This window comes from Tenrec ecaudatus, chromosome 17, assembly GCF_050624435.1.
Source record: "Tenrec ecaudatus isolate mTenEca1 chromosome 17, mTenEca1.hap1, whole genome shotgun sequence".
NCBI classification, from domain to species: domain Eukaryota; kingdom Metazoa; phylum Chordata; class Mammalia; order Afrosoricida; family Tenrecidae; genus Tenrec; species Tenrec ecaudatus.
The window spans coordinates 40,277,988-40,287,277 of NC_134546.1; the positions used below are offsets into that span (position 1 = coordinate 40,277,988).

At 46.4% G+C, this 9,290-nt stretch overlaps 1 pseudogene; it reads left to right on the forward strand.

The window, feature by feature from the left end:
• Positions 1–378: 378 nt before the first annotated feature.
• Positions 379–906, forward strand: LOC142430416 (alpha-endosulfine pseudogene; annotated as a pseudogene).
• The last annotated feature ends 8,384 nt before the right edge of the window (positions 907–9,290 follow it).

The window sequence follows — 9,290 nt, forward strand, 5'->3', positions numbered from 1 at the left end:
ATTGAGCCCTTGGGATCAGCTCCTCTTTTCTTCCCTCCTTCCTTCCCCACCCAGAAAAAAATGTTTTGAAACTGATTTTGGTAGCAATCATACAACACTGCTTGATGTGACCGCACTATGGAGCGGTATGATGTCTAGATTAGCTCCTAATAAAAAGGTTTTGAAAAAAGTGAGAAGAGACGACTACAAGCATCTATTAATTAATAATTGGAACATGGAATGTGTGTGAAGAATGAAACTAAGATAACTGGAAGCTGCCAAAATGAAATCGCTGCACACAGATGATGCCGCGGGCATTAGTGAGCTGAGATGCATTGGAATTGGCCATTTTGAATCAGAAATTTATGTGGTTGCTGTGCTGGAATGATGACACGAGGGATGGCATCACATTCATCGTCAAAAAGGACATTTCAAGATGTATTGACGGGCAAGGGCCACCTTTCTGACTGGGCAACCCTATTGACAGGAGCCGAGGCAGCAGCGCAGGTTGCCCCGTTTCCCCTCCCCCTCCCCTTATCCGGTGGACTTCCTGGGGCCCCTACACTCCGCAGTCCCAGTCCCACCGTGTCCCAGAAACAGGAGGAGGAGAACCCTTCGGAGGAGAAGGCGAGGAGAGGAGGACACACAGGAGAAAGAAGGTATTCTCGCTGAGAGAGCAGAGGAGGCAACGCTAAAGGCCAAATATCCGAGCCTAGGACAAAAGCCCACTTCCTCATGAAGAGACTCCCGAAAGGGCAAAAGTACTTTGACTCAGGAGACGACAACATGGCCAAAGGCAAGATGAAGAATAAGCAGCTGCCAAGTGCAGAACCAGACAAGAACTTGGTGACCAGTGACCACATCCCCACCCCCCAGAATGTGCCCCAAAGAAAGTCCTCACTGGTCACCAGCAAGCTTGCGGGGTAAGCTGGGTCCCCTCTCCTCCCCTTCCTCACCCACTGGACTTTATATATTGTAGGCAGGGATGCAGTGGGCACTTAGAGCTTCTCAGCTTGCTAGCCAGAAATGACTGTGGTTCTGCTGGGGGCTGCCGAGAAGGTTATGTGGGTTGAAGAGGACCTCTGAGTTTACTTCTCTGCTTAAACTGAGGTTGCCACACCCCACTGTAGCCCAGGGAGGGGTCCCAGAATAGGCAAAGCTAGGACTGGTTAATGCTGCTTATGTTTTCTTTTGCAAGAAAAACTAGGAAAACTAGGGAGATAGGATTTCTCCTTTTGGAAGAAAAGATCCCAGAATTGGTTAGGCTGAACCTTGGGGGGTGACATCAGGTTTAACGTCTCAAGCTAACCTGACAGAGCGGGAAAGGTAGGTAGATATGCTTTCTGTGCTTCTGCAGGTTTCGTCCCTTAGCCTACTGTTGCTGTGTCTCCATTGTGGCAGGTGTAAAGAACACTCACAAGAGTTGGTTTGCTTGCCTAAAATGACCGTGCCCATTCAACCTCCTTCACTCGGTGTTGCTTACCGTGTGCGCTGACTCCCAAATAATGTAAAGATTGGTGAACATCAGTCACAGAAAATGGGAACCTCCTCTCTCCCAGAATGGTGGTTTTGCAAAGGAATCATGGGATAGCCGAGAATTTAGGAGTCAAGAGATCTGGTTCTTGTCCCACTCTGTCTTGTAGAAAGAAGTGCTGTGTAAACTCGGCCAAGTCATGTAGCCTGCCTGGGTTTCTCTTTTCTCGTCTGTAAAATAGAATTGCGTGTGTGTAAGATTGATTCTGGTGTCTGCTGGACACCTCTGCGCTCTTCACTGTAAAACTGAAAGTGCGTGAGACTCCCACCGGGGAGCTTCTGCAGAGAGAATTCTGCAGAGGGGCACCGTTCCAGGACTCCAGGGGCGAGAAAGATAGAAAGTCAGGCAAGAGGGCCTCTTAGTTATGATGAATCAAGGGAAAAAACTAAAGAAACCAGCTATGAAGCTTCTTGCTTCTGTTCCACCCACTTTTTTTTGGGCCTAAATCTGGGCCTTCGCTGCTAAGAAGCAGCTCTGGCAGCAGATCTGCGGGCCTGAGGAAACTTGCTTGGTCCTGCCCACGTGTGCAGCCCCGCATTTCAGCTGTCATCAGATGCTGGGCTTGTTGGGAGGGAGACTAGGAGAAAGGGGTTGAACTGTGCTGGCCCCAGGGCTTCATACTGCTGCCAGGCTGTTGCAGAACGACAGGCTCATAGATGATGTCTTCCTGAAGCTCAGTTGCCCAGGTTGGGGGCCACGAAGGAAGTAGCATTGCTGATTCATGAACAGGTGGAGGAAAGGGATTGTGGTTGGCTAGCTCTAGGTCAGAATCTGACTGCAACCTGTTGTGATGACAGAGGGCCAGGGTGAGAACCGGCCGTTCCCAAGAGCCCTCTCACCTCCCAAGCTCGGATGGGCCAGCGATTTGACGTGACGAGAATTATGAACTTGCTAGTGTCCGTGGGAGGACGGGGGTGATGCTTCGCTCCGGACTGGCCATTCAGCTTTTCAGGCTGTCATTCAGATTAGAACGGGAAACGTTGGTGAGGAAGGAATGGAGAGAGCAGATCCCTAGACTTCCTGGCCCCCCAAATCCTTGACTGTCCCTTGTCATTGTATATAATTTTTTGTGTTTCTTGGTCCATTTCATCGAAGTTCTATGCTGTCTGTGATAGGATAATATCTATCCACACACAGGGAAAATGGAATCAATACCAACTATTATTCCTATTTATGAAGATTTTTACCAATGTCTTCAGTCTGAAATTGATCAAACATGCAATCAAATACATTGATAATTATTGGCAATCGGAATGCAAAAGTCAGACACAAAGAAGAAGGAACCATATTTGGAAAACATGGATTTGGCAATAGAAACAAAGCTGGAGATCCCATGACAGAAATCTGTAAGACCAACAATTTCTTCATCACAAATACCCTTTTCAGTAACACAAAAGCATGTGGACTTCTCCAGGTGGAATACACAGAAATGAACTTGACTACGTCTGTGGGAAGAGAAGCTCAACAGCAGCGACAGAAACAAGACCAGGAGTTGACTGAAAACGACCTTATTTCCTTGAAAAGGGGATACAGAAGATATGGGTGCTATCGCAGTGTGGTTCAAATTAAACCTGTTAGCTCAGGTCGAAGTTGAAGAAAATGAAAGCAAGTCCGCGAGAACCCGAACCTGACCTTGCGTCTGCCCCGCCGGGATTTGTGGCCACCTCAAGACCAAACTTGATGAATGGAACACTGGTGACAAGACTTGATGACCTGGAGAACAACAGACACGAAAGAGGCAAACGGTCATCAGAAAGACAGGAAAGAAATAAAAGGTCAAAGTGGGTGTCAGAAAAGATACTGAAGAGTAGCTAACAGCAAATGGAGGAAAGGATGAAGTCAAAGAACTGGATAAAGAAATTTTAAAGAGCAGCTTGAAAAGACAAAGCCAAATATTACAAATCTGCAATGACCTAGAATTAGAAAACCAAAAGCATAGCTGAAACTGAAAAAAAAAACCCTGAAGAAAAAATGGAAGCCTAGAGTTTCCATCTTGAAAGGTTCTCTGGGCAAACTAGGGAATGGTTCAGGAAGCATCCAGAGAAGATGGAAAGAGTACGGAGTCACTGTGCCAACAGTGACTAGTCGACCCCAGCACTTCAGGAGGCAGCATATGAACAAGAACAACGGTGCTGAAGGAAGAAGTTCAAGCTGCACCGAAAACAAGGCTCCAGGAGTTGATGGACTATCAACGGAAATGTTTCAACAAGCTGATGAGCTTTAACAAGGAGATTTTAATTTATGGAAATCACCATTAGAGAAAAGCTGCTCTTGAGCCTTCTGAGAAGGGACTTTATTGGTACTGATAACAACTAAATCAGAGGGAAAAAATGACAAGGATTCAATCCATGCTGTACAGTTCAGAATTCCACACAGTTAAAAGGGTGCTCCAAGATGGGAACTCAAAGTGAGCATTTTCGGAGATCCCTCCCAAGCAGCTGCCCTCTAGAAGCAAACAGCTGACCCAACACTTTTGGGACTAGCAGATGACCGTGGACAGCAGGCAGTGTCACTCAAGACTCCAGACCAAAATTCCTATTTAATTCCTGTTTTTTATTAAATTATTATTGGCGTGCTTATAACCCTTCTCAGTTTCCACTGACCCCTTTTTTGTTGTGCACCCTTAATGGTCTCTTCACTACCATCCCGACTCCTCCCCACCTTTGTATTGTGTTTATTGAGTCAAAACACACTCAGTCTAACACCATTCAAGGATTCTCTCAAACATTAGCCACTGACCTCAATCTTACTGACTGAGATCTGCCAGCTATCTCCGAGCCTCCTCCCCACCTGCTACCTATAAAAATCCCTCCGGACAATTACGCCTAAAGAGACTAACAGGGATTCTGAGGGCATTTCCATGCTCACCACCATGGAAAATAACCTTCACCAAATCACCCTGTGACTTTGCTAGTGTCCCTCTCTCCCAGAAAAAGAACTGATTACGACAGTTTATTGATCACATCCTAGTTAATTCTAAATTTGAATTCAACAACTTTCATCGGGCAATGGGTCAAACACTTTCCATTTCCAAGAGGGTTCTCCTGGGAAGACATTGGGCGGGAAACAAATCTGTAGCCCAGGAAGGGCAGGTCTCGGTTCTGAGCTCATTTTGTGACCACTTCTTTTCTTGGTAGACCCCCGTGCACTCACACCGGACTTCCCAGGCCCTATTTGTCACAGGCTTTTTAGGAAGAGGACTCAGAGGCGTGTCTGCAGAGGAGCTCTAAAATGTGGTCCACTTTGATTACTCTGATGATGACTACCTGAGTCCATTCCCGACTCGTTGATTACAAGCAGAATGGTGTTTCCACTGGCGTTTGTTCCATCCCAATAGAAAAGACTGTACGAAACATCTCATGGACTCTAGAAGTCACTCCTGATACCACCTCTGTCCTAGATGGAACATCAATCAGTCTCAACTCACTGGCATGAGTAGCAATGGATAACCATATTGCTTACCGTATATACTCGTGTATAAGCCAAGTTTTTCAGTACATTTTTAATTCAATTTTTTGATAAAATTAGGTGCCTTAACTAGACATCCCCTTACAGAAGGGTCATGGGGAGGAGACAAGCCAGTCAGGGTGCAGTGTAGCAACAATGAAACATACAACTTTCCTCTAGTTCCTAAATGCTTCCTCCCCCTCCCCCCACTATCATGATCCCAATTCTACCTTACAAATCTGGCTAGACCAGAGGATGTACACTGGTACAGATAGGAATTGGAAACACAGGGAACCCAGGACAGATGATCCCTTCAGGACCAGTGCTGAGAGTGGCAATACAGGGAGGGTTGAGGGAGGGTGGGGTAGAAAAGGGGAAGTGATTACAAGGATCTACATGTAACCCCCTCCCTGGGAGATGGATAACAGAAAAGTGGGTGAGGGGAGATGTCAGACAGTGTAAGATATGACAAAAATAAGAATAATTTATAAACTATCAAGGGTTTATAAGGGAGGGGAGACATGGTGGGAGGGGAAAATGAGCTGATACCAAGGGCTTAAGTAGAAAGCAAATGTTTTGAGAATGATGCTGGCAACAAATGTACAAATGTGCTTGACACAATGAATGCATGTATGAATTATGATAAGTTGTTCAAGCCCCCAATAAAATAATTTTTTTTTAAAATCAGGTGCCTCGGCTGATCTTTGGGTCGATTTATACTTTTTTTTTGGTGCCTCTGTGACGCTGCTTCTACCCAGGAAGTGGGTCGATTTATACTTGAGTGTATATGGTAGGGTTTTTTTTGGTTTGTTTTACTTTGGTTCCATTATGGCAGTATCTGTGACTCTGCTAAACTATATGTTGTACTTGGGTCGATTAAAATAGGCAAGGTGGAACTGACAATCCAATCTCCTTAGAGAAAACACTGCTTGGCTTTCCAAGGTCAATCCTTTTGTCTGTGGATTTTTGTTCTGTTGGCTTAGATTGGGTAGTTGGAATTCCTGGCTCCAAAGCTTCTTATTCTTGCGTTTGTCTAGTGGTCATGGCATAGTCCACTCTATGTTCCATCCGATGTCTCAAATGCTTTTGCGTGTAGAACAAGCCTCTGTCTTTCCCCTCTCTGCCTGCTCTCTTGGCTCCTGGCCCTCCTCCACCAATCACTCATAGGCTCCAGCACACATTGGCCACAAATGGGTATGCGAGTGCCTTTGCTTTGCCCCCTGCACCCTCCAGAAATAGGCTGCAGCTGTTGTAGCCTTCCATCTCACAGCTCCTACAAAGTCCCTCCCCTCCCTATTTCTGAGGGTTGATAAAGTAACCATTTGCAAGGGATGAGGCACTTTGTGGTTATTGATCATTTTATTGGGAGCTTCTACAGATATTATAACAGCCATAACTCAATTAGATCGAGCATAATTGTACAATTGCTACCACCGTCAGTTTCAAAACATTTTTTTTCTTCTTGAACTCTTCGATATCAGCTCCCCTTCATCCCTAAGATGATAAGACCAGCTGCTATGTGAACAGGAGACAGTAAAACCCAAGGACAAGCCACTGCAGCTGTCGAATATCATGGGACTACTGCTGCTTTCTGACTGAGAAATCCTGGTCTCTAAAATCTCTATCCAAAATTTTACTGGTTCAAATTAGGTCAGCAAGAATGTTACCTCCCACTCTAACTCACCTGAACACCAAAAACCCAGCTTTGATTTAGAACGCAGTTGTATAGTTTTAGATAAGATTTTTTTGGATGCCGCATTCCACGCTTATCTAACTTTGTAGTTTCCAAGGAAATGGGATCTTTGGGTCCACTTCGTCTGGTTCTAACTTTACACCACACAGCTTTGCTTTGAGCCTGTAAAAGCACTATTTCAGATCAATCTCTCAAACTCTCCTCTAAAGGACATAGCACCTCTGTTGTGCTCCTTTCCCTGGATGATGCCCCTTGGTTCCTCTGCTGTTTAGTCCCTCTAACTTAGGTGCAGAAGCCACTAGCTTTGCCAGACTACAGGTCGTCTCTGGTGACTCAGGACTTTTCCAGCGAAGACAGGGTCCTTCCCAAAGGCTCCCCTCTTTTTCTCCTGCCTTGACTTTATCTTCCAAGGTCCAGCTCATGGTCAAGGGTTGTTAGGCTGTCTGTTCCCCACGTGAGGGCAGGCGGGAACACAGGTGCTGTGTTCTGGATAATCTGAAGAGCTTTCTTTCCCTGATTCTATCTCCTTTACTGAGTGCTCATGATAAGCTAGGCGGAAGACTTCGCTTTATCCTCACAACCGTCCTAGATGGTATGACCATCGCCACCCCAATTTACAGGAAAAGAAACGGAGTCACAGAGAGGTTAAACATCTCACTTGCCCAACATGGCCATGGGGTTAGTAAGCAGTTTAGCTGGGATTTGTCCTTCAGTAAGGACAGAGCGTGAACAGAGTGTTTTGTGTTACTTTTTATTGTGAATTTGACCAAGGTTTCCAGAGCAGATCATAGTATTGCATTTAGCAATTCAGACCTATTTTGCTTCAACCTCTCTATTGTAATCCCCTCATTAGACCATCATGTAGACTGCTTTTTCCCTGCTTCCTGCTCCTTCCTTCCTTTGTCCTTGGGCAAATGCTGTCCTTTTAAAAATCGTGGTTGATGATTCTAACACAAGGGTGAGTTCAATTCAGATCTGAAGGGTGACTTAGGGTCCCAGGCTTGGGGGTTCCACCAGTCTTTGTCTGATCAGTGAGTCTGGTCTCCTTTATAATTTCAAGTTTTGTTCCACATTTTTCTCCCACTGTCTCCACGGCCTTCTGATGTGACCCTTTGTAGACAAGTTGGTGGTGATAGCAGCGACCAGCTAGTTCTTCTGGTCTCAGGGTTGCGGAGCCTGAGGTTGTGTGGCTCATTAGATGGACTGTTTTCATGGTCACCACGTGCCCATCCTCCCTCTGCCCAGGGAAAGACCGATAACGGCACCTCAGATGGCTGGTGAGGAACTTTTAAAGACCCCAATTGCTACCCACCAAAGTAAGATGTGGAACATTGTCTTGGTGAACTGTGTTCTGCCAATTAACCTCCGTGTCCCCTGAGACTTTGGCTCTGTGGCCTCAGGCCGCCGGGGACTCGTTCCCACAGATGTTTGGTTATGTCTAAGAGATTTTCATAACTTGGCCTCCTGCATGCTCCACCCTTTTCATGGACACATTTTTTTTTAGCCAGGGTAAATAAAAATATCCAAATATTCGGTCAAAGCTCCATGTATTTGTGGGCACATTCCCACTCCTCTCACATCTGGTCAGCCTGCGCAGCTAGGGAAGCACCTACTGGCATCTTACCACGCTCGCAGGATTGAGTGTAGAAAAGGGTTGCCTCCATTACCTTTAACTCTTGAGAACCTCCCACGGTCTTCCCCGACGTCCGTCGTGTGTGTGTGTGTGTGTGTGTGTGTGTGTGTGTGTGCGAACCTCTGCTTTGTTGTATTTCGCCTTCTCCTTATCCAAGGGAACATCTGTCTACTCTCTAACTGCTGACTTCCCCTTCCTTCCTCTCGCTCTGCTGCTGGTAACCATCCACAAATGTTGCTTCTAGTGGGAAAATCTTTTCTTGACTTTTTATAACAGTGGTTTCATACAATATCCGTTCAGCATGGCCTCATTTCACTTGCCGTAATGCCCTCTAGGTTCAGCCACGCTACGGAGTTCTTCACAAATCCATCGTTACTCTTTAACCTCCTGCAGTTTTCCCTTGTGTGTGCGCCTACAGCTCTTAACCCCTAAGCCAGAGCTTCCCAAAGCTCTGGTAGACTTAGTTTCTTCTCCACGACCCAATACACTGTCATGGAGTCAGTTCTCACGCATAGCAACTCTGTAGGACAGGGTAGGACTGCCCCTGTGGGTTTCTGAGAATGTAGCTTTTTATGGGAGTAGAAAACGCCATCTTCCTCTCATGGGGTGGCTGACCTTGTGGTCAGCAGCCCGCCCAGTAGCCACTGGGCCACCTGGGGTCCTTTTGTTTTTAGTATTTTCTTCCATGGCCTCCTAGGCCAAAGCTAGAAGTCCATAAAGATCCCCCGCCTTTCTTCCTCCGTCTCCCGCTTTACTGTCCCCTCCACTCCCTTCTACTGCAGCCATTCAGTCTTCCTCGTGGTTCCTGAACGCCTGGCATTTGAGCTTCTCTTGGGAGCAGACATCGGCTCTGCTGAATGCTTCATCTCTTCCGAGGCTGTTCACGTCCCACCTTCCCCACCACCCTGTTTAATAGGAGTGCGGCAGATGAGTTCTCAGCTCCAACTCCAGTCTCAGGCCGTGCAAGCCTACACTCCTTTGTCTCCCCTCTCCTTAGACTCACC